Consider the following 27,500-nt stretch of genomic DNA (forward strand, 5'->3'; position numbering starts at 1 on the left):
TATTCTCCACTCTCATCCATGAATATTTGTTGCAGTAGTCTACGTTTCATCAGCTCACGCTGGTCCCTCTACATCTTACACAGGTCTTGGTGGCACAGGCAATGTACAAGGTGCTGTGTCTCTCTTATTCGCATCGTTAGTGAGGTAGGCAGGCAGGTATCATTAAGGTCCTTGCCTAAAGGACCACACTGGAGACACTCTGGTTGGGGTTCTAACCCTCAACCCTCCATACTAAAGCTAGCGGTGCAACCCACTGAGCTATTCCCTTGGTAAGTGGCATGCTAGGGGCTATAACCCCCGAACTGGGAGAATGGGTCCAACAGCTAGCAGGAACATCTAAGATCTCCGTCCAGAAGGGTGCAGTCCTGGGAACAGCTAAGATACTACACAGGACCTTCAAGCTCCCAGGACTCTGTTAGAGGACCTGAGCTTGAAACGAAAAGTCCGTCCGGAAGGTGAGTGGTTCATTTTGTATAATTGTAGAGACGTCTGAACAAGCGCGTTTGGTGAATGATTCAGTGTCAGTATCTGAAGGAGAAGGGAGCAAGTTGTTTGGCGTTTCTAGAGCACACTTCTAGGGGAAGAGAGGAGTGCCCAGTGGAATCATGGGAGTTTAAATTATTGACAGTAAAGAGCCACCAGCGGCAAAAGATTTTTTTGTCAAGTGTTCAAGGGAATTAAACGTTAATAAAAGTTTTCCAATTAGCGTTCTCTCCCGTCCGTTCTTTAGGCAGGCTTGTGTGTTTTGTGGGAGAGAGAGAGTCAGTATGAAAACACTTCAGAAAGAGGCATAAAACATGTATTTTTATGGCAGGTTCATTTAACAGCTACGTAGAGCAAGACGTGGCCTCAGCAGGGTAAGGTCCTATCATTATCCACCAGCATTTTGGAGGTGTGTGGATGGAGCAGTTTTGAAGTGGGTAGATGAAGTTCTGCTGTAGGTTGTCCTGCGTTGTCCTGTGTTGTCCTGCGTTGTCCTGTGTTGTCCTATCCTCTGTCCTACATTTTCTCTTTAGCATGTGACCTGGAGACAGAGAGCGCTCATCAAATGGTTCAATTTCAGTACTGGCAGCAGAGGAATATTTTTTTGGCATTTAAATAAATAAACAGAATTATTTAAATGTTCTGTATAAATAGAGTTATTGTATCTATATGGCCGAGAACAACAAAGGGACTGTAGCAAGGGCGTGATGAAGTACTGAATGCCTCCGACCATCTGCTGTTGCACTGTGTAATATCTGAAATCTTTGAAAACTCTGGATGGCTTTAGTGTGTATTAATGATGCAACTGTCACCAGTAAATGAAAGTGATTGATGACTGTGATTGGACTGGAGTCGAGTAGTGAGATTCATTAGGGGCACAGAGAATGTACCAGAGTTTAATTTGTGAAAAGGTCAATTAAATATGACAGATATCAAGTGCTTGTATGCAAGGAATTACAATTACACAAACTTGTTTACAATGTACACATTTATTACCTGCTACTAAAACTAAGCATTTGTTACCTGCTACTGAAACAAGTCCTGAAGTTCTGACCCTGGGTTAGGTGAAATATAGCCAGAAAAAGACATTGACTTGTCATAATGTTTCTTATGTGAAGGCCAAACTGCTTGGACATCTTTGAATCCATCGTTCCATATCACGACAGCTTAAAGAGTTGCTGAATTACCCTTCAGATAAAAAAATAAGGGCATCATTCTTCCAGGTCAGATTGGACAGGCTTTTTCTCACTGGCTCCAGGACAATCACTCTATTCGATAATTCTCTTTTATTACTTTTTATAAAGCCATGCACCACTTTCAAGTGACACTGCAAGACCTCCTAGTAAAGTTGCGTATTTCACTCCTGTGTGGGCCCTGTGCAACTGAGACTGGCCAATGTGTGTGAATCAGCCCGACAGAGGGCAGCTTTTCCAGGGTACAGAGTTTATCCTGCCCTGGGAAGGATCATTTGAACCTACAGCAATATTCTGTAAGGCATCTCCATATCATGGTCTTTACCTAATAACCTTTATCACATTTATGTTCATTGATTGATCTCTCAATGGTTATCACTCATGTCCTTAACATACTTAACACATTGATGTAAGTAACAGTTTGTAGATGTGTTCCCGACATGTTTTAATACCACTGTCTTTAGGTGTGTTAATACTACTGTGTTTAGATGTGTCAATATCACTGTGTTTAAATGTGTTAATACCATTGTGTTTTGATGTGTTTATTCCATGGTGTTTAGATGTGTTAATATCACTGTGTTTACATGTGTTAATACCACTGTCTGTGTTTAGATGTGTTAATATCACTGTGTTTAGATGTGTTAATACCACTGTCTGCGCTTAGATGTGTTAATACCACTGTGTTTAGATGTGTTAATACCACTGTGTTAGGTGTGTTAATACTACTGTGCTTAGATGTGTTAATACCACTGTGTTTAGATGTGTTAATACCACTGTCTGTGCTTAGATATGTTAATTCCACTGTGTTTAGATCTGTTAATATTACTGTGTTTAGATGTGCTAATACCACTGTGTTTAGATGTGTTAATACCCCTGTCTGTGTTTAGATGTCTGTCTGTAGTTGCAGTAATGAAAACCATCACTTGCGTGTTGCTTCTAGCCTACTCAACGCTGGTGTTCTACTCGACGCCGGTGTTCTCAACACCTCACGTACATCACGTGTGCTGGGTAAAAATGAATGTTAATCATATAACACAACACACAGAACTATTAAAACATGTAAATAATAATAATTAAATAATAATAATAATAATAATAATAATAATAATAATAATAATAATAATAATAATAATAATATTTAGTGTGTAAATGAATCAACATAGTAGTTATGTTCATAAAATAGAATATGTAACCAATGTAAATTCAACTACTGACTAATGTTCATCACGATTACACAATTTAGTTTTGTTTTTTAGACAATATTAGCAATATCTTATGAAAAAAACCCTGAATGACATATCCCAGTTCTTATGTATCACCACACAAAAGAAACTCTGCAGCAAAAATAGCAATTCAGACATCTGCGAATGGCAGGGAGGGTTTCCAGACCATAAGCGCGCCGGGATTACGAGCGCGACGTCTCTCAGGCGACGGTATTTGACGAGATCAAGCTGCACGTGGGTCCTGTGAGCGCGCCGTCTAGCTTAATTATAATCTTGTGAACTTTCAGTTTGTCATGAAAGAAAAAGTCCTCGTGTAACGCGAGAGCTTTGCAGGCTGCGCTGGTAATCACCACGGAGTTTGCCGCCTCACCCCATCAGCACAGCAGAGGCGCGTAAAGCTACCTGACAGGTCCTGTCTCACACATATTTTTCTCTGTCTTTCTTTTTGTCTTTTTTGGGGGGTTCGTTTTTTTGTTGTTGTTGTTTTTTGCAGTCCCTTCTCCACCTCCCGCCCCCCCACTGAAGTCTGTCCGGGGTGGAGGGTGGAGAAGGGTGGAGACAGATGACGAGCCCACGTCGGGTCCTGGCACGGTTTCAGTGTCATTCCTGTGGAAGCACACCGTCGTACGCCCTTGCAGAACTCTGACTCACGGCCTTGTCTCCGTCCTTATTCCGCTACTCCGTCAGCAGAGGAAGGTGAGCACATACTCCGGGGTGTTCTGCGAGAGTGCGCGAGTCCAAGCGCACACTCCAGGTGTGAGAGCTCCCCTGGAATATCAATTATATGCACACCAAGTCATTTCAGAGAGATAATTTATAGCGGGTGAATAGGGTTACAGATTCAATCTCCAGCATGTTCTGACCGTCATGTCCGATACTTACAGCTGTCATCAGTCTTCATCTGAGTCAGTGCAGCTCAGCTCTTCTGCCACTGACGTTATTACAGCTACAGTGCACCCCCAGCATAACGAATAATGACAGCCTACACACAAACGGCAGTGTAGCTAAGTATGATAAATCAGGTTGTTAGCTGAATTAGCGCTGGTGCACATGTTTAAGTAACGCTCTCACTGGGAGCGGATAGTGGAATTATTGCTTATTTATCGCCGCCACCTGCAAATGAGCGTTCACAGCGCAGTAAATCGCTGCTAGCGAACACAGTGTCATTTTATCCGTTTGCACTCCAAAGTGCACAGATATAGTGATTAATACGTGCAGTCAAAAGCAATAAATCTCCGATTAAACAGCCATGATTATCCTTGCCCTGGAACCATGCTAATGCCTGATGTAGTGTGTGTTTCTCTTTTCATTCACCTTTTTCAGTCATCCTTCTTTTCAATTTTCTTTTATGTTTTTTTTTTATTCACTCTTGTACCTTCGGTTTACTGCTTATCAGAAAACTCCTTGAATATCTCAGTGTTGCTTGAAATTCAGAGAACAATAAATGGAGACAGGACATGGACAATGTTTTGGACAGAGGACTTTTGGGTCTTTTTGGCTGTGTGTTTTGTAGAATAATTGACCACTGTTTTAAAGTTTAACAACTTGCTCTTAACATTTTAATGCAGTGAATTAAAAAAAATATATATCATTGATAAACACAAGCAATGATGTAATTTGATGGCGTCATGTGTATGTAAGTAGGAACGCGGTCCACTGGACAGAGCATCACAGGTCTTAGCGCCAAACTGTAAAGGACGGTTCTGTCCCAGTGGAAGGGAACAGACCACAGACATACTGTAAGCAATGAGCTGACAAAAGAAAAATGAAAAATGTTTTATGGGAAAGCATATTCACATGGGAATTCGTTTGTGAACTCTGCATTTCCTGGATTTCTGCATTAATGACTTTTAAAAAATCTGATTTTCAACTATATATATATATATATATATATATATATATATATATATATATATTTTTTTTTTTTTTTTTTTTTTTTTTGGTGGGGGGTCTAAACTAATACCACACAAGCAAATGTACATCCAGAATCCAGGCAGGAAATACTAGAGGAACCTCTGAGTATTGAGTAACCAACAGAACCACCATTATCAACAATGGACTCTTGACATGGTCAAACACATGTGTTCTTATGTTTACGTCATTCTGTTATTATTCTCTTGTTGCATCACCCAACTTGTTTTATGTTTCAGGTGTCAGACCGTCAGACTGCTATCCTGGCATTTTCGTATAAAGTTTCTTGATGCAAATTTGAAATATGCGCTGCAATATAAGAAGGTGTCCCTACCTGATTCAACACAGAAACTCCAACCCATCAGGCTTCCTGCACCATGTTTCACAGGATAAGGATATGGCTTTTTTCTCTCTTTCCTTCAGAGTTTTTTGAGCAGAGATTTTCTTCAGCGGTTTTCTTATAGTACAGACACATCAACAGAGCCTTAGCTTCCACCGTTATTTTTGCAGAACGCCCACTCCTAAGAATAAAAGCAACCATGCTGAATATGGACCATTTATATCAAATCTGTCTATTCTGCACCGCTGACCAGCCAAGCTTTTGTTAGCAGGACTGCAGATGTTCCTCCGAGATCGGGTGGTATTAAGCCCTGGTTCAAATGGATCGCAGACACAAACATTGGACGCCTTTTATTTTTTATCGGGCAGAGAACCTTTAACCTGCACCTCTGATCTCTTGGAACACTGTAGAAGTCATTAGCCTAGAGGTTCATGCACTCTTTCCATCTTAGACTTTGAATATTTAAACCATGTGTTTGGAACTGTTGTGAAGAACTACAATTGTTTTTGTGTTATTAGCTAGAGCAGGTTGTGTCTATTTCTGTAACTTAGCTGAAGATTAAAGCACATTTTGTCTGAGTAATTAATGCAGAAATCAAGATAATTGCACAGAATTTACAAACCTTTTCTTGAAATTCTAGCTAAACTGACGGACCTGGGACAAATATCATTTCTGGTTAAAAACAGAACAGATATTCAGTGCAGCCTGTACCTTTTAAAATCCAATCATGTATGTAAACAAGTAACTGAGTAAATTGGTATACAAAAATAAATGGTAATACATTAGAATATATTGAGGGCCCAGTGGGAATGCATTGCTATACCAAATACTTGTCTGAAGGGTATTTCACTCTTTCTGTGAGCCCTAATAAGCAAGACAGTTTCACACAGTAAACCTTTTAATTTCTTTTTAGTGGGGAATTATTTTCCCCTGTAACGTTGTATCTGGCCTGAGTAACGATGGGCGTGGAGCAGGATGTACAGACTTCCCCCTTCATGCAAAACATTTATTGACACTAGAAATGTGAAACAGAGGTGGCACTCACATACAACGTTCATGATAAACATAACCATACATTTAACATTCAATGAAGACATATGTACATTTAACAGAAACTATACAAACCAACGTTAACACTACACAGTTCTAATTAAACACACACGTAGCGACAATAACCAACAATGGGAGCACACACGGACAGGGCTTTAAATAGATGTGAGACATTAACATAATCCTGTATACGTGTGTGCAATCCCGGGGGGCATGGCTACAACACAAACAATACACACGTGTATCCCCCCGCACGCGGCAGGCCGTACCATGTGACTTAAGGGGAGGAGCAGTCCATGACATTCCCCAGTTAAGCTTACTTTACAACAATAGTCTAAAAACAATTAACCAATTAACCTTACAACAGTCTAATAGCCAATTAACCAATTAACTAATTAACCCTGCAACCACAGTCTAAAAACAATTAACCAATTAACCTTACAACCACAGTCAAAAAAACATTTAACCAATTCAACTTACAACAACAGTATAAAAACCAATTAACCTTACAACAACAGTCTAAAAATCAATTAACCAATTATCCTCTTCTCCCATTAATCATAATGTCAGTTTTTGCCAAAATGCAATAAAATGTCAAGAATCTTGTTGTTTCTTGTCAACAAGGTAATTGTCAGCTATAAAATCCCAGTATGGTGAAGAATCACTCCACTGTGTCTGAACTGTGGCCCTGAAAGCAGAGGGTTTGATATCTGCCAGTCTTTGCCATTTTGTCAGCTCTAGAGCACTGCAAGCTGCTGGTGAATCTCATCATTCTTCAGAACTGCTATCTTTGCACCATTGTTGTTGATAGCCAAACCTTCTCACTGCTCCTCTGTGTTGTGTCATCATCAATAGAGTTCAATCACAGTAAAGGTAGTTAGCAGTAAGTTAGCATTATAAAGTCCTCTCTGTCTCTCTCTCTCTCTCTCTCTCTCTCTCTCTCTCATACACACACGCACACACACACACACACACACACACACACACACACACACACACACACACACACACACACACACACACACACAATCATGCCTATGCATCCACATACCCACATACACTCAAAGTATTGTATGCCTTCAGACTTTTTCCTCTCTTTGCTGAGGCTTCTATCGCCTGGTCTTAGATTGTGTGTGTGATTGACAGCTCTGGGGCCTTTAATAGGGTTTGTAATAGATTCCTGATGCCTCTTGTGCTCTTCTGGAGAGCTCCCAGACAGCTCTCTCCTCGACTGTCTCGTGTCAATCCTGCCACCTCAGCGTGGAGCAGCTTATCTCTGCCTCGCCTCGCTGCAGACTCTCATAGACAGATTAGCACAAACGCTTAAAGCCTGGCACTTTCTCTGCAGTGCTTCATATACAGCACAAGGGTTTATGAACAAAAAATCAACATTATGATCTACTGCACATGTTGTAATAAGGGGGTCTTGTAATAGTCTACAGTTCAGGATGTACAAAGTCTGCACTTAAAAGCCCTTTGTGACAGAAAGTTAAATGTATACCACAAAGAAAAAAAACACGACATGAGTTTTGTCTGTGTGAATCATGCTTTGATTCCCGTGTTTATGCTCTAAACGACTAGTGTTACCCTCCTGTGACATTTAATAACAGTCTGGTGGAAATGCGTGTTGTAATAGCAGTCCTGCAGAACAGCGTCTCCCGTTATGATAAAGCAGCTCTGACTACTGTCTGGGAAAGAGCAGACATATTTGACACAAAGGCCTTTAAGTGAAGAACTTCACAGCAGTTGTGTAAGAGAGCAGCTCACCTGAATAACAGGCTTGTTTAGGCTAATCACTCTGAGAAAAGTGTCATTTAATCTGCCGTAGCGGTTTCAAGGGTGACCCCACCTGACCCCAACACTCAGACAGGGCGTGAGGGCAGCTGGCATTCAGTGTTTATGATTAAGATACATTATCAAAAGGAAATGCATTGTAATGTAAAATCAAATGTAGCATTCCGACCAATTATATGAAATATGTATATATAAAATCAAAATGCCCTTTGTACTTAACATGATGAATAGGTTATTCAAACAAAGACATAGAAATTGTTCCCACTCAGATTATCACTCAGTGTGGAAGTGTGTGGCTTTTATTCTGAAATGCCGCTCACAGGAAAGGTCTTTTCTCTCACTGTACAAAGGTTCTTTTGGCTGTGGCACTTTGTTTACAGCGCACTCAATTCCCACATGTGGCCATATTGTAGGTGCTGTGAATGGAGCCCTTTCTGTTCGGCCATGCTCCCAGCAAGCCGCTGCAGCTCTGAGGCTGTCTTTCCCGGGCTCCCAGACACCACTGTGGGCCTCTGGACGACCAGAGTCAGGGCTACGTCTGGCGGTGAGGTTTCCGACCGATGCCGGTCTCCCTCGGCGAACGCTGCCTCGGACTGACCCATTCCTCAGCCTCTGTCATGGACAGCCAATAGTTAGTCCCATCAGTGTGATGGATGGCCACATTATGGCTGCGTGACAAGTTCCTCCACCCGCTCCCCCTTTGAGCCTTGCGCCTCCAGAACGCTTGAGTCAGCTCCATTGATCCCAAGATTTTTGGGGCTGGATACTTCAGAGATTTGACAAAGTTTTTGACAGTTTTCCTTTGTAAGGTCATCACATTTGGATTAATGGGCACTTCATCAGTGGAGGAAAGGCAGCCAGGCCCTGTCGGATAATGGCATCACATGACCATCGCCATGACGCCGATGCTTAAAGGTCAGGTTCATCCGAGGTGATTAAAAGCTGCAGTCAATCGACCTGTCATGTGCACTGTTCAGCGTTCGGCAAGCGCTGGGCGACGCAGGATTGATTAGTGCTGAGTTCAGTGCCATGGGCATAAAGCTGAACAGTACTGATCCCAGTGCTGAATACTAATCACAGTCAGAAGTCAGAAGTGTACCCTCATCAGACTCCAGCCCAGTGGGGGGGGGCAGCTTTCTCAGGGAGTGTAATCAGAATACCATCACATAATCAAAACATTAAAATATAATGTGTAATGTACATCACATAACGAAAAAAATATGTAGAGAAACTGTTATTTTTCTTGATCATATTGAAAATGAAAAAGAAAGAAAAAACTTTCAAGAGCAAAATGGAGAAAAATAACACAGCAAATGAATGAACCCAAAGCAAACACTTTAGCATGAAAATATCAGGGACATGAATCAGCGTAATGAAATAAATAATGAATAAATATGTGTGTAAATCAGAAAGGCACACTGCAGGCCTGTGGAGCGTTGTGAAGGCAGAAGTCAAAAACAATTACGGAACTTGTCTTAAACAGTACACATGTAATACATAAATTAGTGAGCACAGCATATTTATTTGTTTAAAACAACACTTCTAAATGGTTTAAACCAACCATTCTTAATGTTGTTTGAACATTTTCACAAGTATTAAAGACCTGGTACTAGGAGGGTAACATTCCAGTATGCCCTTAAGAAAGATATGTAGCTGAAAGGGTTAAAATGCTGGGCCAGACACACCACACGTCAGCGTGTGCAGGTGCAGATGTTAGCAAGGCGACGGTGGTAGTCATGTAATGCAGCACTGCTCACTACCCTGGCCTGACAGAGTGCGTTTCCCAGCCCAGTCTGTGTTGTACGAAACCGGGGCCCAATAAAGACACTCTAGATGATGTAGGTGTTAGATTCTCTAAATTGCCATAATCGTTCCATTCTCCAAATCCCTCAGCGTTCCCCCGAGGACTCAGCCACGCCTCACCATATCTGTGTGGAGAGAAGGGTCGTCTGTCTTGCTGAGAAATGGAGGTGCTTCAGCAGCACATGGGTGTCATGTGAGCCTCCACCAGACCAGCGCTGTGTCTGCTTCTCCTGGCACCGATTACCTGACGCACGACAAAGTTTCACAGCTCACATCTCTGATCATCAATCCAGCAGCAACAACACAGTTAACAAAAAAAAAAAAACAGGCTTATTCTGGGTTTTTTCTTTTTCTTTTAATACTCAGTGTCTCTACAACATTGATTTATAGCAAACGCTGGTGAACAGACAGCATAAACACTGCATGGGGAAACTGCACATGACCACACCTCTTCTTCCACATGAGCTACAATCACCATGAATGGCATGGAGATCCTGTTTTGCAGCTCAGTACCATGGATTATCTGAACAGCTCAGTACCATGGATTAACTCAACAGCTCAATACCATGGATTAACTCAACAGCTCAATACCATGGATTAATTGAACAGCTCAGTACCATGGATTAACTAAACAGCTCAATACCATGGATTAATTGAACAACTCTGGCTTTGAACAACTCTGGTGAATCTGTGTACAGCCCACACATTCACACGAGTGGCCACTTCAACATCTCCCCACTCACAACACTTGTTTATCTTTATTTTAATTTTACACATTTACAGTATATTTGATTCTGCATGACCATCGAAGTCTTTTCATCCTTTTGAGTGGGTGTTCCTGCCCGTCTTGGGCTGGAGAGCGACAAGGTCAGCGACAAGGTGAGTGAGGAGATCAAGGCAGAGCTGATGTGTGTGGCATCATCCCGGACAAACAGACTGGGAGACAGAGTATCTGCTGAGATGTCACACTGTTTGATAATGGGGACATCTCCTGCCAGGCCAGAGGACCCTGCCAGTCTCCATTCAGTCCTTGGGTTCTGTTTGGTGTGGTGATTTGGCTCACACCCCAGAATGTATTTCATCAATCACAAAGGGCCCCAAAACGATGACATACAGCCTACGTTTAATTAAGCAACGCTGACTTGACCTGCATGCTTGTGGCTGAGCGTCTGGTGTAAGGAAACAGAAGCCATTCATCTCCTCCTTCATATCGAACCCTGTGACTCAGGCAAATAAGAATGAAACAATGGCGTCTTTTTTAGCGAGTAGCTTCACGCGCATCATGGATTAGGAGGAGATTATTAAATGTCAGCTCTTAAGACCAATACTTTTCTCTGCCTTGAAGTAAATCAATACTACTTATCTTTGATAAAAGAGGCCCAAAAACTCACTACACTAATCTTGATCTCTTCTGTCTCATTCCCTCATCCTCTCTTCTCTCTCTCTCTCCATCTTTCTCACCCATTTTCTCTCTTTTTCTTTATCTCACCCTCCTTCCCACTCTGTTTCTTTCTTTCGTTGTCTCTCTCTCATCAGCCAACAAGCAGACTGTGGGTAGGTTCAGGTTCAGAAAGCTAATATTCATGGTTGTATTATCAATTCATTCCTAACTCATGAAAAGGCAGGCAGAGTGTCCCCAGGGCTGTGCCGCTGGGATCAGTGATCCTTAAGCCTTTGTCGGTGTGAACCTTCTTATCATTCAAGAGTTGTGTGCATTTGTGTTTTCTCCGTCTCAGTGCGGGTCACACTGCAGTGCTTTTCCCTTAACTCATATTATTTCAGTTGACGAGCAGACTGAGACAGGGAGCACCGAGACTCTCCCATCTAAGTAATCTCAGTGATTACCACCTTAGCTGTGTGTGTGTGTGTGTACAGGGGCACTCGATGACTACTCATGTCTTATAATTACTGAGTAATCTTATGCATTGATGCTGCACTCGCGTTCCTATTTTCTTCTCCATGAATATCAGATGTGCTCACGCTGAGCTGTGAAAGCTCGTCTGTGGACATGCCAGCATGAAAAGAGAAAAAATACAACACACAATGACAGGAGGCAAGGAGGCAGACAGCAGGGCAGAGGCAGTAGGGGAGAGGTAATAGTGGAGAGGCAGTAGGGCAGAGGCAGTAAGGGAGAGGTAATAGTGAATAGGCAGTAGGGGAGAGGCAGTAGGGCAGAGGCAGTAGGTCAGAGGCAGTAGGGCAGAGGCAGTAAGGAAGAGGTAATAGTGAAGAGGCAGTAGGGCAGAGGCAGTAGGGGAGAGGTAATAGTGAAGAGGCAGTAGGGGAGAGGCAGTAGGGCAGAGGCAGTAAGGGAGAGGTAATAGTGAAGAGGCAGTAGTGCACTCATCTCTGCACTGCTGTTTTGGCTCTCTCTCTCTCTCTCTCTCTTTTTACTGTTGTTTTTCAGAGTGGGGAGTTCCATAAACCAGGGACCCATGGAGAATTCCAGCATGGAACTTTTTACAAAATCATTTTGTAAATAACACACACACACACACACACACACACACACACACACACACACACGCACGCACACACAGACACGCACACACACTCACGCACACACACACTCACACCCACACACACACACACACACACACACACACACACACGGGGCAGTTTTAAACTGATGATTAATGATTGCAGTCAGGTCTGAGATTTGTCTTAATATTAATAAAGTGGTCCAGAATTCTTTCATTTCATTTCCAATCATTAGTTATTTGCATTGACACGCAGTACAGTACATTAAATCAGGTAACAGTCAAAGTGCACTTAAACTTTTCATTAAGGTGGAAGGCAATTCTTGTAAAACTCTGTCACGGTGAAATGTCCTGCTCACACATCTGAAATATCCCGACAGCCAGTTTGTGCAACCTGACAAGGACCCTCATGGCAGCTTGGAGGGAAAAGGTTACTTCATTTCAGATGGCATTAAGAATGTGTCACGGATAACCCCACACTACGAATTAAACTGGCAATGATGAATAGAGAATCCTGACCAACTGGACCACGGAATTATTGTGCAAGCCTAGTTATGAGAAAAAGTGCAGGTGAGATGGAGTGCCAACCAGGCACTGGGCAGCCTCCTCCTGTGAGCTGTGGCACTGGGCAGCCTCCTCCTGTGAGCTGTGGCACTGGGCCATCTGTGGCTTGGCCCAAGCCGATTCCCCTGCCGGGCTGGATGCTCAAGCACTGTTCTTTGTGCAGTGTCTCAGTGCTGGAAGTTGTGGACATATCAGAGCTGGTCTTTCTGTTTGGCAGAGGAAGACGTGATTTCTAAAATACCCAATATGAGGAAATCATAATCAAAGCGTGATTAGAGGCCGATCAGATGATTCCCACCACACGGTCATCTTTTAGAATGGTGTCTGTGGGATCTGTGCCTGTGGTAAACATCGCCAATCTAATACATCTTTAGTTGTATCGCCATCTGGCCAGTGGGATCTCACATAACTGCAAAATTCAGAAACATTTGCACAACCCAGCTGATCTGAAATGGCCATGGTTAGAGCTGGTGTTAGATATTGTGTTCCTGACATCGTACAGTTCCAGTGATGTTTCGTCTTCTCTGAGTGGCACGTGTGTGCATGGCCTCACATGTGAGAGCTTTTTAATTTAATTTTTTTGAGAAGATGGACGCTCTCTTGTTTTGGACTTGGTATGAGGCTCGTAGAATACAACTGTGCTTTCTGTGTAGTACACACGGTCTTGAAACACCTTATTAGCATTACAGAACACAGCAGAACCGCACGGACACCGAATAACCCTTAAAGAACGAGTTCGTCATCTAATTGATTGCGCTTCTGTATTCAGAGGAATTACTTTGCTGACATTACAAGCAGTGTGTTGGGGTATTTTCCTAAGGGTGCATCTGTTATGTGTTCCAGTACGAAACGTCATCTCTAACCAACGAAATACATTTCATTTTGACTTTATTTCAGCCAATGATCCTCTCAGGCTCAATTAATTCTTGCCCATCAGTGCAATGCTGCGAGTGTTTATAGTAACATCTGGCCAGTGGTTGTAAATTCAGGCACCAGACCGATGGAGCACAAAGCAGATCAGTGATGGAGGAATAATTGCGTTAGCGGCTAGCGAGGCAGCAAGGGTGCTTCTGCAGGGAGTTTGCAGCAAAGGACTCTGGGGTGTGAATTAATCAGAGACGCTTGCGGCACACTCTCCTCGTCCGTCCTCCGGATTGATAAATAGCCCTGCGGAAAAAAAAAACCCCAAAACGCACAGAGAGTTCAGGCGACAGCACACAGCACGTCAGGCCAATTAGTCCGCTTTCTTCCTTCTCTCTCCGCTTGCTTTCTTCGTCTTCAGCGAGCGCCTCATTCATGCGGCAGCGCAGAATGTGTCCTTTATTCTCCTCTTAATAAAGCCTCTATCACTTAATACTCCACATTTATTCTCCTTTTGAATTGATACATAGGGCACCGCGCGGCTCACGCGCTTCTCACGCGCTTCTCACGCCATGCTGGAATTAGGACCTTGATGCGTTTTCTGCCCTCGACTCCTGTACGGGCCAGACACATTTATCCAGCTCCTTTAAAAATGTATACATCACGAGCCCGTGCCGCAGATGAGCACTTCAGAGACTTCTGTCACGAATGCAAGACTTCTAGTGTTACACAATGTCATGTTTCTGGCACTGGTGACTAGTGAAGGTAGCATTAGCTGTCAGTCAAAAACAACAGTGTTTTGACCAGTTGGGAGGTGTGTTTGTGTGTGTGTGTGTGGAGGGGGGGGGCACATTTACGATTGAAAAACTCATTTGTAAAGTTTCTAAGATGCACGATTGCTAGACCTGGACAGGACAGTCTGTAAAGTGAGTTAAATTATGAAGTCTTGGCTCCTGAAAGGCGTCTGAGCAGTAGTGAAGTGTGTCTTTGACATTCGGACAGGACCGTGTGCGGAAGAGAACGCAGCCGTCCCCTTTGTGTGCTGGATCAGCGCTAACTCACCCACACTGCCCCACAGCTGCTGAAGGAAAGTAGATATTGGCTTCATTCATTGCAGCTACCAAAACGGCAGAGGAATTACCCCGATCATTTCTGCAGAAAAACATCACTAAAGTGTGTCGGCAAACGAGGGGCCTCAGACACCCGTCGCTTGGCTCACTGTCAGGACAACTGTAAACAGTAGCTTTGTTGTGTTACTGCAGACGCCATGATGGAGTGGCATTCACTCTAAATGTAAATGAGAGAGGTTTAGCAGTGTGGTCAGGTGTATGTGAGTGGAATACTGAGCCTTCAACTGTCCTGGAAACAGGGAATGCTATTAGGAGTAGACCAAGGAAATGTGCACACACACACACACACACACACACACACACACATACATGCACTCTGCATGCACTCGCACCCATACAACCACACCCATGCCTACACACACTCAAAACCTCCCACACCCAAACATGCATACACAAATACACACACAAAGACCAACAAAACACAGAGGCATATCAGTGGTTAAGGTACTGGACTAATAAATGGACTGTTGGGCCCCTGAATAAGACTTCAATTGCATTCAGCCATAAATGTTTTTTTGGATAAAAGTATCAGCTAAATGCCGTAAATGTACCAAAATTAATATACAAACATGGCTCCTTCACAAACACACACAGAAACAAACACACACACATACCCCCCCCCCCTCACACACACACACACACATACACACACACACACACACACACACACATACACACACACACACACACGCACACACACACACACACACACACACACGCACACACACACACACACACACACACACACACACACACATACACACACACACATACACACACACACACACACACACACGCACACACACACACTCACACACACACGCACACGCACACACACACACACACACACACACACACACACATTGGCTGACAGGAGATAGACAGGGTTCATAGTCCAAGCAGCTCTGCAGGTATGTCCATATTCAGAGAACCATGTGGACGCGCTCTGCTGCTTTGTGTGGGGTTACTAAGCAGTGAGGCTGCGGGTGGCATGAGCTTGTGGTGGGGGGTTTGTGCACTAAACAGGAGCGCTCAATACTCCCAGGGAGCCACACAGCCCTGAGTGGCAGAAGAGAGCAGTCCAGCTGCCACCTGAACAACACCTGCAGCCTAACGCCACCCCCTTCACACTGTCTCCCAGGAGAACTTCGTCCAAATCATAGCACTGTCTCTCCAAAGCACCACCCCAGCGATCCCCGGACCTGTACACCGTAGCTGGCATTAGGAGGGGTTAGTCTACTCGTACCCGTACACTGTAGCGGATCTTAGGAGGCTTGTGGGAAATATGTTGAAAGTTTGTGTATTATATGAATTATTCTCATTTTCCTTTCAGTGGTCTTTTGTTTTTGTTGTTTTTTTATTTTGTGTGTGTGTGAGATTCGTAAACAAGCTGTTGAGATCAGAGAGCTGTGTGTTAATAACACATTCATCAGTAAAATAAGGAGATAAAACACGAGGGGACCCCTAGTGCATTATGGGCTTTCTGTTCTGAATTTCCATATTCCGGTTTGGCTTTAGGGAAGATGTGATTCCAGCACGGAACCATGTTGGTGTGCAGCCTCCTTGAGTGCTGCAGGGAGACGAGAGATTTAGCTGAACACAGACCCCTTGCTGACTTCTGCTCCCTGGAATTTTAATGGCGTTAACTGAATCTGATGAAATGGAGCTGCCCTGCTCTTGCTTCTTGCTTTTTAAAGAGCTTTTCTTTTGTGCATTTACTTTCAAAACCTAAAACAGGCTGATGAAAGTAAGGCTAACGAGACTCTGAGATTCTTCTTTCCATAAGCCATTGTGTGTCTATCATCTGTAAGTCTTTTTGTCTTAAGAGGTCTTATTTTCATGACTGCTACTTTACCTTTTCATGTAGTTTTGCACTTCTTTAATCCTCAGGGCTCTCATCATGCTACAGGACGTCTGTAGAGAGCTCTATCCCTCACGCCTGTCTGACAGGACATCTATAGAGAGCTCTATCCCTCACGCCTGTCTGACAGGACATCTGTAGAGAGCTCTATCCCTCATGCCTGTCTGACAGGACATCTGGAGAGAGCTCTATCCCTCACGCCTGTCTGACTGGACATCTGGACAGCGCTCTATCCCTCACGCCTGTCTGACAGGATGTCTGGAGAGAGCTCTATCCCTCACGTCTGACAGGACATCTGGAGAGGGCTCTATCCCTCACGCCTGTCTGACAGGACGTCTGTAGAGAGCTCTATCCCTCACGCCTGTCTGACAGGACGTCTGTAGAGAGCTCTATCCCTCACGCCTGTCTGACAGGACGTCTGGAGAGAGCTCTATCCCTCACGCCTGTCTGACAGGACGTCTGGAGAGGGCTCTATCCCTCACGCCTGTCTGACAGGACGTCTGGAGAGAGCTCTATCCCTCACGCCTGTCTGACAGGACGTCTGTAGAGAGCTCTATCCCTCACGCCTGTCTGACAGGACGTCTGGAGAGGGCTCTATCCCTCACGCCTGTCTGACAGGACGTCTGGAGAGGGCTCTATCCCTCACGCCTGTCTGACAGGACGTCTGTAGAGAGCTCTATCCCTCACGCCTGTCTGACAGGACGTCTGTAGAGAGCTCTATCCCTCACGCCTGTCTGACAGGACGTCTGGAGAGAGCTCTATCCCTCACGTCTGACAGGACGTCTGGAGAGGGCTCTATCCCTCACGCCTGTCTGACAGGACGTCTGTAGAGAGCTCTATCCCTCACGCCTGTCTGACAGGACGTCTGGAGAGAGCTCTATCCCTCACGCCTGTCTGACAGGACGTCTGGAGAGAGCTCTATCCCTCACGCCTGTCTGACAGGACGTCTGGAGAGGGCTCTATCCCTCACGCCTGTCTGACAGGACGTCTGGAGAGGGATCTATCCCTCATGCCTGTTTGACAGGACATCTGGAGAGAACGATATCCCTCACGCCTGTCTGACAGCAGTGGGTCAGTTCATTTCAGGTCAAGGGTTAAATGACCTTGGGCTGATGCTTCTGTGCCAGTCACCTAGCTGATCACTCAAGGAACAACCTCAAGTCTGTGATGTCCTGTTCTCTAAAAAATAAACTGTCACAAATCTAGGATGTCCTGATCACTATAGGAACAGTCACACATGTCTGGGATCACATCCTGATCACTAAAGTAATGGTCACAGGTCTCCAATGTTGCAAATCAGCAGACAAAGGAAAGCAAATGAGCAAAGCTGCAGTGGGAATACAGTGAGCTATGGATGGATACAGTGAGCTATGGATGGATACAGTGAGCTACAGATGGATACAGTGAGCTACGGATGGATACAGTGATCTACAGATGGATACAGTGAGCTATGGATGGATACAGTGATCTACAGATGGATACAGTGAGCTACATATGGATCTGCCCACAGCTTGGCAGGATGTGAGGTTTGGAAATGCCATTGCAGGTCATCCAGACATCCTTTCCTGACACTGGGGAACAAAAACAGGCGAACAAAAACAGGCGAACAAACTCCAACCTGGAAGGTTTTGGACAGACAGAGTGATAGTATAAGCATTGTACTGCTAGAACTTTATTTCAAAGAATAAATTATTTAATTTTGCCAATCTGTTACAATCTGTGCAAACAACAGTATATGAAAACTTAATATTTAACATCATGTCTGTGGGAGAACTGGTGTGTATGTTTTTCTCCTCAGACAGAATTTCTTTACTGTCACTCAAAGGCTGACTTTTTCATAACGTTCTGTGTAGATTCTTTGTGAGCAAAGTTTTTCTCACCACCCTACAGAAAATCCCACCATGTTTGCTTCTCTGCTTGCATTAAAATATGAACTGGCTTTACCTACAAAGTCCAACTAACAATAAGCATATTTCACACACAGAACGTTTAGTCAAAGGAAGTCATTTTATGTAACACAAAAACACACAACAGTTTATTGATTCCAGTGTTAACACTGAGTGAGAGAGGTCAAAGCCAAGAAACTCAGCACTGAGAGACGTTTCTGTCCACAGGCAAAACACGGCTCTGGTAAGCAGTATCTCAAATAATGCTACAGCAGCAGGAAACAGCCAGCTCTGGAAAACTCACCTACAGGCAGCTCTGGAAAACTCACCTACAGGCAGCTCTGGAAAACTCACCTACAGCCAGCTAATCTCACTATCAGCAATTTTGTTTCAGCAGGTGATATGAAACCTAAACGGATCTGATGAATTGTTGAGAGCTGAGCTGAAGAAAGTTGGACACTAATACCCAACATAATGGATATCCACTGGAAAGATCTCAACACATGTACGCCGTAGCTTTCTCTGGAAGATTGAAACACAAACATATGCGCACGCACACACACACACGCACGCACGCACACACACACACACACACACACACACACACACACACACACACACACACACAGACAACATACACTCACACACACAAAAAAAATGTCAAAACTTGTAATTCATTAACAACCTGCTGGTATTCCATTTGTGCCAAGTGATTAAACTATTAGATTTGTAAACTCGCAACAAATAAATGTACTAGGAAATGAATTGTGAAGCATTTTTAAGCTATTACAGAAATTTGGAAGCAAAAATCTGTTCCCTGCTGAAAATAGGAATATAAATATGTTCTAATGTAATGATGAATACATCACACTAAACTGTGCTCTATGAAGTCTCCATGGGATGAAATTTGAGTGCAATTATTTCTTTAAAAGGCTTCGACTTTGGGAAAATGCAAGGCAAATAGAAAGATCGATAAATAAATGAATACATTTCTTTCCTCTCTTCCACTCATTTAATTTGGCAATTCCCTGGATTTATAAAAACAGATTCACACAGATAACTTGTTTTGAGAAACTATTACTCTTCAGATCATCCGCTGACTTTGCACAGAGCGCAGCTCCCACAAGCATCCATGCCTCCCCTCAGACACTAAATCTACAGGAAACATCGCTATCACACCAGTGTCCTGCAGCCGAAGGGTAGCTGGCCACTCACAGAGCTCCAGGGACCCCCGGGAAGGCAGGCTAGACCAGGGGAGGCCATGCGCTGCTAATAAGTTAGCATGTTTAACATTGTAAGATCATCCCAAGAGGCTCAGGTCGGGCCAAGAACCACTGGAGGACAAAGGAACTGTGTTCACGCTTTGTCCTGGAAAGTGGCAAACCGGAGCACTAATCCGTCATCGTGAGCTAGTGTTCGCCAATACCCCAACTCTCTGCATGGCCTCTGGAACTTCCTTTCTCCATATATCCTGAGGTAACCATATTTCTTAGGATATTTTGCGACTGCACTGTGCTGTTTGAATGTCACTGTTAAAGATAAAATGTGGACTAAAAATATACAAGATTAAAGCCTTAACAAATATTGATCCTTAACAAATGAGAAATGAGAAAATAATTTTTTAAATATTGAAGAAACATTTAAAAAATGTGTTGCTATTTAAACCACCTGCTATATATTATGTGTCATTTAGTCATGAGCACAAACAGATAGCTACTGAGTGTGCGGTTATTCTAAAGTCTGCTATGCAAGCATTTACATTTACATTTACATTTACGGCATTTAGCAGATGCCCTTATTCAGAGCGACTTACAAAAGTGCTTTGTCGTTTACTCATAGAATACATGCTAGTACAGTACAGTAGGTTAGAATTAAACATACCAATGAACTAGAATACTGTAGAATACAGGGATGAATGCTGATACCTAGAAGTGCAAATACATAAGGTCTATCTTAAACAATGATAAGTGCGATAAACAATAAGTGCTAGGAAGTGTCTTTGCACTAATAAATATCTTTGCACTAAACTCAAAACTCCTTAATCAGACTTACTTATTTTTATTACTGATTTTGCATGTTTTTGATAAACTGCACGTACAAGGTAAGTGCTTTTCAGCAACATAAACAAAACTCACTGTGGTGACTGTGCTTTTGCTAGGAGGGGTGGGAATAGATTTTAGAGGCATTTTCTAGCAAATTTGCTTTACTGGGGAAAACTCCTGGAGTAACTCCACTCAGGTGTTGGTGATGAATACAGAATGAGGATTTGCACATAAAGATTAAAATGTTAGCATCTGTGGCCAATAACACAACAGTATTACCAAATCACATTTTCTGAGCATATGTTCTGGATTTGAATGCCATTGCTCTGATCTCTGTGTAAACTTTGTTGGACTCATTAAAAGGTACGGTACAGTGTTTGTACAGATATTTGTAGTTGTGCTGTACACTGTTCTGCTGCTAATAGATTTTTTTTTGTTTAGATAAGATGTTAGTTTAGATGATAGTGATATTATTCAGGATGATAATATTATTCCAATCATTCACCATTTATGATCTTTTGTTTTATTAACACAACTCTTTGTACTCTTGTAATAGTTACCGTAGAGTCTTCTGATATGTTATCTCTTGTTTTCATCAAAAACGTTGCATGCTCATTAAGTTGTATAATATTTTAGTTCCAGGCAAAGACAATATTACGCATATGTCAGTAATGAAAACAACAACAAAAGAAGGATTTTTTTTCTTTTTTTTTTAATAAAGCAAAATTGCATTTCGCACACTTCCATTCCGCATTCATACCCTGTTATTCCTGCATCTGGATACTATTTGCAGTAACTTTAGTTCTGGGGCGGAAGGTTGGATTTCTGTGGTGTGTCACAGCTAGTGATAAGGCCATAAGACAGGGTTCGTCTCTCTCTCTCTCTCTCTCTCTCTCTCTCTCTCCCTCTCTCCCTCGCTCCCCCCTACTCTCTCAGGCCCCTCACCCATGACATTGGTGGAATGTTCCTGTGCAGAGTCTCCTCATAAAACCCTCATTTACAAAGTTTAGCTACGATTAGTCCATTAGCTAAATTACCTAGCCAAGCAGCTGATTTGGAAAAGTGTTCCCTTCAATCTTCTGCACAGCACGACACACCACAAACAGAGAGAGCAGTGCTCGCATTTCAATGGGACCAGAGGGGAACATAACTGGGAGGACAAAGAGATAAGTTAGAGGAAGAAAAAAGAACACAAATGATACGCCCTTTATCACGTACCTTGTAATCTCAGTGAGGAATACATTAAGAGGCAACAGCACGAGATGATCAGGCATGCGTCTGATTGGTGGGTTAATCTCCTGGAATGGTGGTCACAGAGGCCACAGACGTCAAGACGCAGAAAGACACAGCCTCAAGCGGACGCTCGGGCCCATATCGTTGCATCGCGCGTGTGCGCTTGTGTGTGTGGCTTGCCGTTTTGAAGCTCTCCGCTGCCAGACACTCCTCTGTCTGTCTGGTTTGCTCACTGTTTTTTTTTTTCTTTTTTTTGCTCAATAACTAGAAACAGCGAGTGGGAGAAAGCAGATTAGAAAGTATTAATTCATGAAGTACAATCGCTCTGTTTTCTCCTCATCCTCGGTCGTCTTCAGGGCAGACTGAGACACGATTGCGTGCACTTTGGCCTCCCGCTTGAATACGTTAATGCAGTGGTGTGTTTGTAGGTTGAGAAAATGGGAGGACTATCTGCTCCGCGCAGAAGGCTCAAGGGAAGGTGAGTGCTTTTCATGTGTCAGTGTGAAGGTGTCACCCTCCACCATGGGGTTTTATCAGCGCACTGGGCCTGACAGCTTCAAGCCGCTTTCTCAAGTACATTCATAAACAACACTATGGGAAGCAGAGGAGAGACGGAGAGAGCGAGGGAGGAGCGCCTCGTCTGTGCACATATTCTCACTCAATTCTTCACTTAATCCCATTTCTATTATTAAAGTGATAGAACACAATGCTGCATTTGTGTTGTGTAAAGAAAGGTTTAGGATTAGGAATGTGTTGCCATTGACAGATTGCTGTTGTAAACGGCACTTGGCTCCCTCCCTCTTCCCCATGATTCAATTTACACCACTGACAGTGATTTCAAAGAAGCTCGACGAGTTAAATCTGGAATCCCGAACAAAACTGATCTAACATCCACGCACACGCACGCACACACAGACACACTGAATTCTGCAGGAGAGTATTCGTTCTGCATGCGTGAACAATCACTAACTGTGATTTCCATACCGATCTTTATTTGTGACTTCTCCAACAGTTCAGTCTCCTCCACAGGTCAGAGATCGCGATTACAGTGAACAATTCATCCATGTGTACACCATTCGGACGGGGTGTGAATTGAAACACCACAGCAATTCTCCTGGTGTATGGGCCCGTCAGCGCAGCAGTGCTGGCCGACCACGCCTGTGTGTGGTGTGGACTGAACCTCAGGGATCTGCTGTATATAAACCGAACACTAGCCAACCACCTTCTTAAACCCTCTACTAATGAATGCAGGTGTTTGACAGCGTCCCGCCACACAGGCAGGATGAGCCAGGGGCCGTCTCTCCACATGAGCGGCAGTGGCTGTCACAACACTCCCCACCTCTCTCTCTTAACTGATGCCTTGCTTGGCGTCTCTTTGCATAATCGAGTGTGTGTCTGTAGGCATTATCTCACCGCTCAGGGCAGGTGTGGGGAGAGTGCAGCAAGGTGGTGGGGCTCCACCACACAGCCATGTGCTAATAGGTTTCGTGGGTCGTGGTCTTGCTCTGGGCTCTGAGCTTGAAGGGGAAGGACGTGCCACACCTGAAGCACTTTAGCTGTGCGCCACCTTTCTGCCCTACAACTACACTTCATCACAACATCACACCCAGCTGTTCTCCCTGCGGCTTTTGTGAGGGCATGGGTGTGTGTGTGTGTGCGTGTGTGTGTGTGTGTGTGTGTGTGTGTGTGTGTGCGTGTGTGTGTGTGCATGTGTGTGTGAGTGTGTGTGTGTGCGTGTGTGTGTGTGTGTGTGCATGTGTGTGAGTGTGTGTGTGTGAGTGTGTGTGTGTGTGTGTGTGAGTGTGTGTGTGTGTGTGTGTGTGTGTGTGTGTGTGTGCGTGTGTGTGTGTGTGTGTGCATGTGTGTGAGTGTGTGTGTGTGAGTGTGTGTGTGTGTGCGTGTGTGCATGTGCGTGTACATATTACTACACACTACATACTACATACTACTATGTACTACATACTACATACTACACAACATAATCAGAGACTGCGGCTACTAACTACATACTACATACCACACTGCACATCAGCCATCATACGCCACATACTACATGCTACATACTACACAGGAAAGGAGATGATGCTTTAAAACTTTAAATGGCTTTAAATTGGCAGTAGAACAAATTTACAATGAAACAGGAATATTTGCTGTAGCACAACATAAATTATTTATCATTTCTACAGGCAATATAGACTCAGATTTCACTCACAGGTAATAGACAATAAACTCCGCATTTAGAACTGTGGGTTTAGGTGCCTCATAGATTCAAAGGTATCAGGAAAATGAGCATTTGTCAGAACATTTAAGGTGATCCAGACCTCTGCAGAGCAGAAATGCTTAACTGATAGGAAACCTGGCTGCTAAATTCATCTCACTCACAGCACGAACTAAAGTTTAATGTTAACAACTGGCAAAGCAAACAGATTTGTCATTAATGCTAAGTCCATTAGCATAATGCCAGAAATTTCTGATTTAACTGAAATAGTAGAGTTGACAGGTTCTGTTTTTCTTTTTTTAGGTGTTCTAGGATTTGTAGAAAATGTGAGGTGTCTTTAACACGTAAGAGTCTTTAAAATATTTTATGCACATATGTTAAATCGCTTGAATGCTAGAAAATAATGTGCCTTTTATTCAGACACCAAACTAGGACACATAAGAAATGTGAAGAGTCCTTAACATACATGGTAGAATGTGTCAAAGGCTCTCACTTTTAAGGTGCTCCACATTTTCTATAATTTTGTTGAACAGCTGAAAGTACAAATGCTACCTACTGGACCCAAACTGTTTCAGTGGGTATTAAACGTTTATACGTGGTCATCCTTCAAATGTTATAAATCGTTGTGTTTATGAGAAAAGCCTGCCCACAAATATTCTCTTATGGATGTCTAAACTTGTCTTTACTGTATAGTGCTTCAGCTCTGACTCCAGGTACTACTCACAGGTACAAGGAGCTAGTCTGAGGACATAAACATGACCATCCTATGTTAACCTTTTTGCTGTATTTGTTGAGAAACATTTCTGAACCATATTCTGGACCTGCACCCACAGTGTCTCTATGTTGATGACATTGTTGGTATTGCTACACACATTTGAGGAGCTCCAACTCTTCCGAGTTCCACGCAACTCTGGAATAAACATGGAACATTGCACATCCTGACATCATGGATAGCCTTTCTGGATGTTTTGGTGAAGTCTGGAATTTCTGGTTTAAAAAGCACCATCTATGATAAACCAACAGGCTCTTCACAAGCTCTTCACATTTCAAAGCCTGTAAAAACTACCTTAAGCATGCTTGCAGTGAAAGTGAAAACTTCGTCCAGAAACCTTCCATAGATGATGCCTCGTGTTTTACCTGCTCAAAGAAAGGACGCACTGACCTATTAATCTGCTATTAACAACAAGAATTCCCTTGGTACTGACTTTTCATCCTACAAATAAAACAGTATCTACTATTTTATTTAAACACGTCAGAATCCTCCAGGACGATACAGAGTCCACGTCACTTTTTAAGAATCCTTCACAAAACCCTGAAAGCTTTCCTTATCCTGAGTGAGAAAAGGACCCGTTGTATAATAATTTTGCTACTGTCGCCTGCCGCCACTCTAGATGTGCTACATGACTGTTTTTTTAACACAGTCACTAAATAAAATTGCACAAAAGGAACAGTTGTTATTACCCAATCCTCCTTGTGCATCACTGCTGGAGGTGTTTAATGTTTCTCTTGTAAGAGATGTAATCAGCTTCACACTGGAGAAACCAAGAGAAGACTCACTGTTAGGTTTGTTAAACTCCTTCAGACCATCAGAATGAAGGGTTTGTCCTTTCCAGTACCGAGGCATTTTAATACTAATTGACACTGCATTAATGACATATCTGCTTGCATTGCCAGTTGTTGCTATGGCAGCAAAGGAGTCAGGAAACATAAGGAAAAATAACTCTGGAGTCTCAGAATTTTGAAACCCATTGAACGATGTGACTGTTTGGGCAGCAAACTGGTCTCACCTTGAAGACCTTCCGAGGTACTCTGATTGGCCAGCTAACAAAGGACCTCCATCTAAAACATCCTGTGGAAATCTCACATACAGAGCAGTTTGTACACTCTCGCAAGTTCAAATTCAAATAGTTTTATTGGCATCAACTACAAAGTGATTGATAGCACTCTTACTAGTAATACATATATATATATATATATATATATATATATATATATATATATATATATATATATATATATATATATATATAAAGATTCAGATATACACATACTGAAGACACACATATATTTTAATTTTAATAAATGTATGTAATTATAAACCTATACACACGTACTCACAATTAAATAAATGTTAAATACTAAGTTAAAATTAAAAGTTGTCTCAAACATACTTTGTTCACCTCTTTTCTACCTACACACACACACACACACACACACACACACACACACACACACACACACACACACACACACAAAGCCCAGGATGCATCATCAGTGTTACGTTTCTGTATGGCTGCTTTGGGGAATGGTGTCCCAATAAAAGGCTCATTATTCCCAATTATGCATGTCTTCACATCCATCATGGAGTCTCACTGCCACACATCTTCATGCACCATTAGAGAGTGTCATTAAGTGACTTGTGTTGAGGATGGAGATTTGGGGAAGGATGGAGGGGAGAGGGGACTAGGAGCAGGGTGGAGGCAGGATGGTGTTGTGTGGGTGGAGGCAGGATGGTGTTGGTATGGGTGGAGGCAGGATGGAGCTGGTGTGGGTGGAGGCAGATGGAGCTCTCTACCCTGGAGAGGCTGTCTAATCCCTCCACTGTGCTGCCATCAGCTTGGTCGGCTTTACGGTTCTGAGCTGCTTTTGTAATCAGGATTTCAATCAAGGGAGACTGAGGACTGTGAAGACTGAAAAGTGTAGGATGTGCTGAATTATACACACAGACCTTCATTATTGCAGACACTGAGTGATGGTTTTCCACGAGTGGCTGCTTTTAACAGATATCCACGCGGATCTGTGGGAGACATGAGGAAAGTCCTTATGAGGAAAGAACAGCATTCCATCAACCTGTTGCCACTCTGTTTACACACACACACACACACACACACACACACACACACACACACACACACACACACACACACACACACACCACAGCAGCTCCTCTGTGGTCAGTCGAACTGTTTGACTGCTTATTTGCTTATTTTGCTCTCTATCTTTCGATTTCTCTCTCTCTCTCTCTCTCTCTCTGTCTCTCTCTCTCTGTCTCTCTCTCTCTCTCTTTCTCTCTCTCTCTCTCTCTCACTCTCTCTCTCTCGCTCTCTCTCTCTCTCTCTCTCTCTCTCTCTCTCTCTCTCATATATTCCTATCCATGCTTTCCTTGTTTAACACTAGCCATAAAAGCTAGCATTCATGTTTTCACGTGCAGTCTGCTGTCTTGTGTCGTCTGATTTAACAGAGACAACTGACCTGTGACGTCACTCTAAGACAAAAAAAAACCCCAAAAAAACCCCAAAGCATTACATTTATAATATCCAGTAGTAGTAATGCCAGTGTACTGGGGCAGAAGTGATCACGTCCCCTGTGCCAGTCTGGCCAGCAGGCAGTCCTGACCCTGACTACCGAGGTCATATTCCACTGTCTCC

Source organism: Electrophorus electricus, chromosome 23 (assembly GCF_041902795.1).
Source record: "Electrophorus electricus isolate QZ-2024a chromosome 23, ASM4190279v1, whole genome shotgun sequence".
Taxonomy (NCBI): Eukaryota; Metazoa; Chordata; class Actinopteri; order Gymnotiformes; family Gymnotidae; genus Electrophorus; species Electrophorus electricus.